Below are 9311 nucleotides of genomic sequence, written 5' to 3' on the forward strand. Positions count from 1 at the left end.
ATTCAGTTTTGTCTATTGTCTTAAAAGTTAAGAAAGCAAAGGTTACTTGACTTCGCTTACCTTCTTGAGAGTTGTACTTCACGTATAAAGCTATATACTATCCTTTTATTAATCACATTTTCAATATAGATTTTATCGTTCAAATTTTTAAATTGATTAAAATTGCTATAGCATTAATTCACCCTCCCCTCTAAGTGTCATTAGAATCATAATAATTGGTATCAAAGTATGATTCTCTTAGTTAGATTAACACCTAAGAAAGATCTAATGACTTTTTCAAATAATCAAAAAAATCACTCCATTACTCATCCTCCTATGTTTAGTGGGACGAGTTATACCTATAGGAAAATCTGAATGATAATTTTTCTACTTTATATGGATTTCGATTTAGGGAATGTCATCGAGATTAGTTTCCAAAAATCTTCTAAACCAATGAATAAATGAAATAATTTTGAAAAGAGAACGTTTTCTTTAAATGCTAAAGCTATGAATGCTTTGTTTTATACTTTAAACAAAAATGAGTTCAATCGAGTTTCTACTTATGATACCCCAAATAATATTTGGTATATACTCAAGATTACTCACGAAGGCACAAATAGAGTAAAAGAATCTAAAATTAATCTTTTGATTCACAGTTATAAATTATTTAAAATGAAGTCAAGCGAATCTATTGATGACATATACTTCTATTTTAAGAATGTTGTCAATGATTTAAAAGTTCTTAGTAAAAAGTTTACTAATCTTGAATTGGTGAGTAAGATTTTAAGATCTCTTTCTAAAAGTTAGGATCTAAAGGTAATAATAATTCAAGAAGCTAAAAACTTGAACAACTTTCCTCTTGAAAAACTAATAGGATTTTTAATGACCTATAAAATGACGTATAAATTACATGATGAAGAAGAGAAAAACCTTCCAAAGAAAGAGAAGGATATTATCCTCAAATCCAAAGAAGAATACTTAAGTAAAAACTCAAGTAATAATGATGATGAAATAACACTCCTTACAAGAAGATTCAAAAAATTCATGAGGAGAAACAAAACAAATCCTACAAGATAAGAAGGTAAGAATAAAAATAAGCCTAAGAAAGATGTAGTCATATACTATGAGTGCTAAAAGCTAGGACACTTCAAAGAGCAATTGAAAAAGAAGCTATCAACCCAAAAGAAGAAAAATGTATTCAAAACAACATGGGATGAATCAATGAGTCAGAAGTCAAAAAGCAAATTAATAAAGAAGTAGTCAAAAAGCAAATTAATAAAGAAGTGGTAAACTGTGCCTTAATGACCTTAGGTATTTGATTCTCCCAAAATATTTTTATCATGTAATGAACTACTTGAAGCATTTCATGATTTATATGATGAATTTAAAAATACTGATAAAAAATATAATTTACTAAAAAATGATCTTGTCTCTCTCACTAATGAATTTGATGTATTAAAAATTAAGTATGACAACTATATGTCAACATCTTATACTAAATGTGAAGAATCACTTAAAAAGGAAAATATATTATTATGATAAACATTAGAAAAACTTAAAATTAGAAATAAGTCACTGAATATGATTCTTGCTAACCAAAGTTATATATCAAGAAAAAAAGGAATTAACTTTATGAATAGTAACACTCATCAAAAGCTTACAAAATTTATAAAAAAACCCACACTATATATTCCTCCTAAAGTTAAATATATATTTTTTATGAAAAATTTGGCCACTATACTTATTCATGCTCTCTTAAAAGAATATAGTTATCATAACATAGTTTGGGTTCTTAAAGGAACTATAGGCAATTTGATGTCAAAAGTCAAGAAAGGTAGATCTAACCATGAAGGACCCAAAGTTAAATGCGCACTTAAAGTAAATCCCTCTTTCTTGTAGGTATGTCTCTAAACAAGAGCTAGAAGCAAAAGATGGTATCTTGATAGAGGATACTAAAGACTTTTGATTGGAGATTCAATATACTTCTCAAAACTCACTAGTCGAGATAGAGGATATGTTATATTCGAAGACAACAATAAAAAAAAAATCATTGACATTAAAAATATTGGTAACATATCAAATCTCTTGATTAAAGATTTACTTTTGGTAGATAGTTTGAAACATAACCGGAAAAACATTAGTTAACTTTGTGATAAGAGATATAATATTAAATTTGAATCTTATGCTTACAAGATAGAAATACCAAATAAGAATTAATCTATGATTGCTTTAAGAAGTGATAATATTTATACTATTGATCTTGATGATTTTTGCAATGAAACTTGCTTATTGGTTTTGAATGATGATACATGACTTTGACATAAGAGATTAGGGTATGCTAGTATGAAATTAATCTCATAAATTAAAACTAAAAAACTTGTAAGATAAATACTTAAAATTAAATTTGTTAAAAATAAAATTTATGATATATGCCAACTAGGAAAACATATAATGAGTAGCTTCAAACCTAAAAACCAATTGAATATCTCTAGACTATTACAACTAATTCACATATATTTATTTAGACCTATTAATATCACAAGTCTAAGATGTAGCAAATATGATTTTATGATTATTGATGATTATAGTAGATATACTTGGACATACTTCTTGGTACATAAAAATAATTATTTTAATTATTTTACTAAATTTTGTAAACAACTTCAAAATAAAAAAGGTTTTATGATTTCTTCTATTTGTAGCAATCATGGTAGTGAATTTAAAAATTATTATTTTTAAAAAATTTATGATTTGAATGAATATGACTATAATTTCTCCATCTACAACAAAATGGAGTTGTTGAGAAAAAGAATAAGGTTTTTATAACAAACATAACAAACATAACATACTCAAATACTTTTAGGTTAAAGCTATTAATATTGCATGCTATGTCATAAACAAGGTTTTTATAAGACCGTATCTATCTAAAACTCCTTATAAATTATGGAATAAAAAAAGACCCAACATTTCATATTTTAGAGTTTTTGAATGTAAATATTTTATTTTAAATGAAAATGATACCTTAGAAAAATTTAATATAAATCCTATGAAGATATTTTTCTTGGATATTCCTCTATTTCCAAAACTTATCGAGTTTTTAATAAGAGATCCTTAGTTATTGAAGAATTTATTCATGTTATTTTTAATAAAACTCTAAAAGTTAAAAAAATAATTTTGATAATGATTTTAAATTTAATAAATTAAATTTGGCTGAGAATTCTACTCCCCGAAGCAACTTAGATATATCTATTTTTAAATAATCCTTACCCAAATACTTTTGGGTTGAAGCTATTAATATTGCATGCTATGTCATAAACATGGTTTTTATAATATCGTATCTATCTAAAACTCCTTATAAATTATGGAATAAAAAAAGACCCAACATGTTATATTTTAGAGTTTTTGAATGTAAATATTTTATTTTAAATGAAAATGATGTCTTAGGAAAATTTAATACAAATCCTATGAAGATATTTTTCTTGGATATTCCTCTATTTCCAAAACTTATCGAGTTTTTAATAAGAGATCCTTAGTTATTGAAGAATTTATTCATGTTATTTTTAATAAAACTCTAAAAGTTAAAAAAATAATTTTGATGATGATTTTAAATTTAATAAATTAAATTTGGCTGAGAATTCTACTCCCCAAAGCAACTTAGATATATCTATTTTTAAAGAATCCTTACCCAAGAAATGGAAGTATGTAGATATATATCCCAAGGAGCTAATTATTATAGAGATATTAAAAGGTATTCAAACTCGTTCTTCGTTAAAAAAAATGTAAATACTATTTTTTATTTCAAATTGAGCCTAAATGTATTGATAATGCTCTCAAAGATGACTCATGAGTCTCAACATTGAATAAAAAATTAAATCAATTTGAAAGAAATAAAGTTTAGATGCTTGTTCCTAAACCTAGTGATTATCTTATGATTGTCACTAAATAGGTTTTTAGGAATAAGCAATATGAATAGGATGTCATGGTTTGAAACAAAGCTAGATTAATAGCCAAAAGTTTCAACTAAGAAGAATATATAGATTATGTAAAAACTTTCGCTCTTATGGCTAAACTTAAAGCCAAAAGATACTTCTTGCTATATTTTAAAAATTCTAAATTATTTCAAATAAATGTCAAAAGTATTTTTCTTAATAATTTTTTTCAAAGAAGTTTTCATTGAGTAATCACCCGAATTTGAAAATAATTTTTTTTCTAACCATGTTTATAAATTATCTAAAGCTCTCTATGGGTTAAAGTAAGGCCCTAGGACTTGGTATGAGAGACTTAGCTCCTTTGTTATTTAAAATAATATTTTAGAAGATAAGGTTGACACCACATTGTTTATTAAATATTTTAAAAATAATTTTTTTATTATTTAAATGAGTTTATGTGAATCATTTGTAAAGAATATAAGCCAAGAATTTGAAATGAGTTTGATGGGTAAATTGATATTTTCTTATGATTATAAATTAAGTATTTGAATGATGATATTTTTATTAGTCAAGTCAAGTATATTTTGGATCTATTAAAATAGTTTCACATAGATAGTGTTAAGGCTATTAACATACCAATGAGTATTTTACTAAATTAGATATAGACAATAATGGAGAATGCTTTGATCAAAAGACTTATAGAGGTATGGTAGGTAGTTTATTATATCTTACTATAACTAGACTCAATATAATATTTAGTGTTGGGCTTTGTGTAATATTCTAGTCCAATCTTAAACAATCTCATTATAAAGTAGTTAAAATAATTTTTAGATATATGAAAGGAACTTATAATCTGGGATTATTGTATCCTAAATTTAAAAATTTTGATTTGATTGCTTATGTCAATACTAACTTCTAATGATGTAAAATAGATAGAAAAAGTACCATTGGAACTTATTAGTTTCTAGGTCATGCACTTATTTTTTGATCTTCCCAAAAGCAAAACTCTATCACATTATCTACAGTAGAATCTGAATATATTGTAGTAGAAGCATATTGTGTGTAGATAATTTAGATGAAAAACATTACACTTTACATAAAAAATATTACTATAAAATATGACAACACTAGTGCAATTTGCTTATCAAAGAATCCTATTCAACATTCATGAACCAAGCATATTAATATTAGATATCATTTTATTAGAGATCATATAAGCATTTATGACATATTTTTGTATTTTGTTGATACAAAACATCAACTAACAAATATCTTTAATAAACCACTTAGTAAGAAACAATTTGATTTTATTATAATGGACTTAGACATGTTAAACCAAAATGACTGAATCTTGATAAGCCTAAAAAAAATTAAAAAAAAATAAGGTGGCCGAAAATATGGGCCCAGCGATGACATTGCTAGACTGGCAGTACTTCCACTAGTACCCACTAGCCAATGACGATAGCATCATCCATGCTATCAGTACTATCGCCAAAAAGCTTACCTTAGCCCTATTTAGTTAGGGCCGATGGTAGAACTGTCCTAACTCATTTCTCTCCTTAGTCGACCTCTCTCTCCTTTAATTCCTCTCTTTCTCTCTCTAAACTTTCTCCACAACCCTCTTTCATCCTCTTACTACTCAAAATCACTCCTCCTCTAAGCCACCCTCTAAACCTTCCCCAATCTCTCATTAAGAACTTTTCTTCTTCTAAAGCCCTAGGACACTCATCCCTCCTCCCTCTATAAGGCTAAGGATCAAGTGTAGAACTCAATCAATCCTCTTAGTGATCAAGGAAGAGGTTTGACTTGGTAAAAAGCTAAACTACAAGAGTAACCTCTACATCCTCCTCTTATTCTTAATTTATTATTTGATCTTGTCCTTATTTTTGTAATTCATGTTATAGTCTTCATGGCACGTAGAAGATCCTTAAAGGACAAAGGAAAGAGAAGAATATATAAAATCTATGACACCACCCTTTTTTATTCCTATAAACATGCTCTTAGATTTTCAAACATTGAATCTATGATTATCTAGAAAAGAAATTATATAGATATAGAAGATTTAGGTAATTTAGAAATAATTCAATGGTTTGCTAACTTAAATGTCCTACCTATTCTTCAAATTAGTAAACATATCTATCTTAGAATAGCTAAAATATTCTATAATAATTTGCATGTATATGAAAATGATAGGATATTCACTTATCTTCTAGGGCATCATATATCTATCACAGATGGCATAATTTATGATCTTATAAAAATTATTAAAAAAGATGTTATTTTATAGGACAATGGGACACCGAGTCAGTTGGGGTCATATGTTCTGAGGCAATTGGCATTATTTTTTAAAACTCTAACTTATATATTGTTCCAAAGAGTCGTGAGCATCTTTTACCATTTAACACAAAATTACTTCACCATATCATGATTAGTATTTTACTTCCTAAATAATACCATATTGATGAAGTTAATACTTTAGAAATAGGCACCTTGTATTAGATTATGACCAGACGTGATTGTTATTTTGGATATCTAATACGTTAAAACATAATTGATATATCTAATAAAGACATGATACTTCCATATAATGGCCTGATTACTAAACTACTGCATGCAAATGACATAGTCATCCTACCAAACGAAGAAATCATGAAACTAAATAGATTCAATATCATTAATAGAAACCTATTAAGATTGAGGTGCATTGTAATTAATGGAATATGGACTAGATAACCTAGAAGAACTTATTCTCCTCCACTTGAGCCTGAACCAGAAACACCTATAGATAGAGGTAGTCCTTCTCCTCCTACTAGTCCCTTTGAGGCGAGACCTCTAGCGAATTCGGCACTCTCTTAATCTTCTGCCCATAGCAGTCCAATTGGATCATCTTGGGCTTTATCAAGACCAGATTTTGACTGAGATGCAGCATATTCATTAGCATCTTAAAACTTTTGATGTACATTTTCGTACTCTATTTAAGAATTTTAGATTGTCACCACCTAAGTAGCTTGTATATTTCTTCTTTTTGTTGATGATAAAGGGGGAGAAATAGTCTTTACTTTTTGATGACATGGTAACTATGTAGGTTAAACAAGAAAGATTATGTTGTTTTAACTTATGATGATGATGATATTCTTTGATATTTTGATTGAAATTTTACATATGACTTTTGCATTGATTGTTATTGAAAATCAATAGGATTTATGATCAAATTATTTCTAACTTGAATTCAGTATAAGCATTTAAAATGATATATGATGATTTGAATTCAAGTTATCATAACCTTTCAAAATGACATATAGACAAAGGGAGCCTAGTTAAAACTCTATCATCAATTAGTTGTTATCATAAAAAAGGGAGAGATTGTTGAATCTCATATTTTGATGATAAAATCAATTGATGAGTTTATGGACTAATATGCTAAGTAATGCAAGATATACTTTGATCATGAACTCGAACTATCAAAAGGCAAATTGTCGAAATAGGAAAATCAAATATTATGTCAAAAAAGGTATTATATCGAAAATTGGATATTGAGTCGAGAGATTAGTCGATGTATCAAATATTAGACTTTATGCTATAAGTTCAAGCATCGTACCGAAAGGATTGGGTATTGTGCCAAAAAATCAAATATCATGAGAAAGTTGATATGCCGATAGATCGGGCGATATGCCAAAAAAAAGGACAATGTGTCGGAGGTTCGAATGAAGTATCAAAAGATCGGATGACATTCCGGAATGGCATATAATATGTTGAAAGTTTCATAATTGTACCAGACATGTGGTTTGATTATTAAAGTCTTGATTAAAGTCTTTCTGGGTCAAATTATGTCAGTATTAGGTTGAAACCAAACCAATTTATCGAGAAAGCCAATGGACTTGAATTCGGGCTGAATTTGGCATGTTAAAAGGCCAAACTAGTAGCCTAATATAGGCCTAGGTGGTGGTACCACTTGAGTTAGTCGATAAGCACAAACAGTGCTTGTCAATGCTGTCGACCATGGTATTGCCTACTTAAGTAGTAATATCGCCTAGGGCAATGGTAGTTCTGCACAAAATTCAAAAATTATGATGATAGTACTGACCAAAAGTTTGAAATTGTGATGTTAAAAGTTGCGACGGTAGCACTGCCGTGTATTAGTGATAGTACAGGTCATACCCAAAAATTTCAGAGATTTAAAATTTTTAGCTCTATTTTTGAAGTCTCTTGAGGCCTATAAATACCCTATTCAAGCTTAATTGATAAAGTATTAAATTTCAAGTTTATGAAAGTTTGTAGCTCTTACTTTGAGCATTGTTTGAGTCTCTTCCTCCTTCTTAAGTTTAGAGGTGGTTATAAATTGTAGGAGATGATATATCTTATAAAAGAGTGAATGTGGCGGTTCTCTTCTAAGCGTGTTAAAAGGAAAAAGTTATAATAAGGGTAGTTGATCTTTGCCTATTGGAAAAAATATCAGTAGTGAAAGCTGATAGCCTGGAGGGAAGAGGAATCGGGAGTGGACGTAGGTCGACAACATCAAACTACTATAAATTGGTTTACATTCCTCCTCTTGCTTTCGATTTGTTATTATTTACTCATTTACTTTACTCACAACCCTTACTCACACTTTTTGTTAATCACATTTTCGATATGAATTTATCGATTGAACTTTAAAATTAGTTAAAATTGCTATAGCACTAACTCATATATCCATGTGCTACTAGAGGAGCTCTAGGGTGCTATACTAACTAACACTCCTCACTACTCTATAAAGCCAAAAATACTTTAAAATATATTTAAATAATATTTTTTTAGGTAATTTTATCTTTGCATGACAACCACACTCAACCTATGTGTACAAGATTAAAACGACTATAAAGTCAACCAAAATATGGTTGCTAAGTCTATTGAAGACCCTCTACATGCTATGCAAAGTATGAATAAAATTGAAATACTGACATAGAAACATCACATTGAACACCTTGTGTATAGACTTGTCCATAACATTGTGACATTATCATACTCCTTTTAAGTCCACATATATTTTAATCGATTTTTGGTTCTGAGTAGTCGAATCACTCTAGACTCATTGTTACTTTCTTGTCTCTTTTAAACACTTGCTTTAACACTTATATGTACTTCAATAGTTCCCTTGATCGTTGAAAAATTAGACTATAACTCTCATATATGACCTGTATTATCATGTAGTAAAGTTTATGCCAATTTTATTCTCCTTTGTATCCTTAGTAGTAACGTTCACTCGCTCAGCCTTGTCCTCCAACTTGTTTGACTCCCTCAAGCAAATATGAGCTCTTGAATAGTCCAACTTTCTACCATTATGATCATATTACTATATGATTCTTGTGGGACTTGCTAGTACTTACACTCAGAATTCTCTCTTGGTGGTACACAGCTCCTATATAT

The sequence above is a fragment of the Musa acuminata genome, chromosome BXJ2-1 (genome assembly GCF_036884655.1).
Source record: "Musa acuminata AAA Group cultivar baxijiao chromosome BXJ2-1, Cavendish_Baxijiao_AAA, whole genome shotgun sequence".
NCBI lineage: Eukaryota > Viridiplantae > Streptophyta > Magnoliopsida > Zingiberales > Musaceae > Musa > Musa acuminata.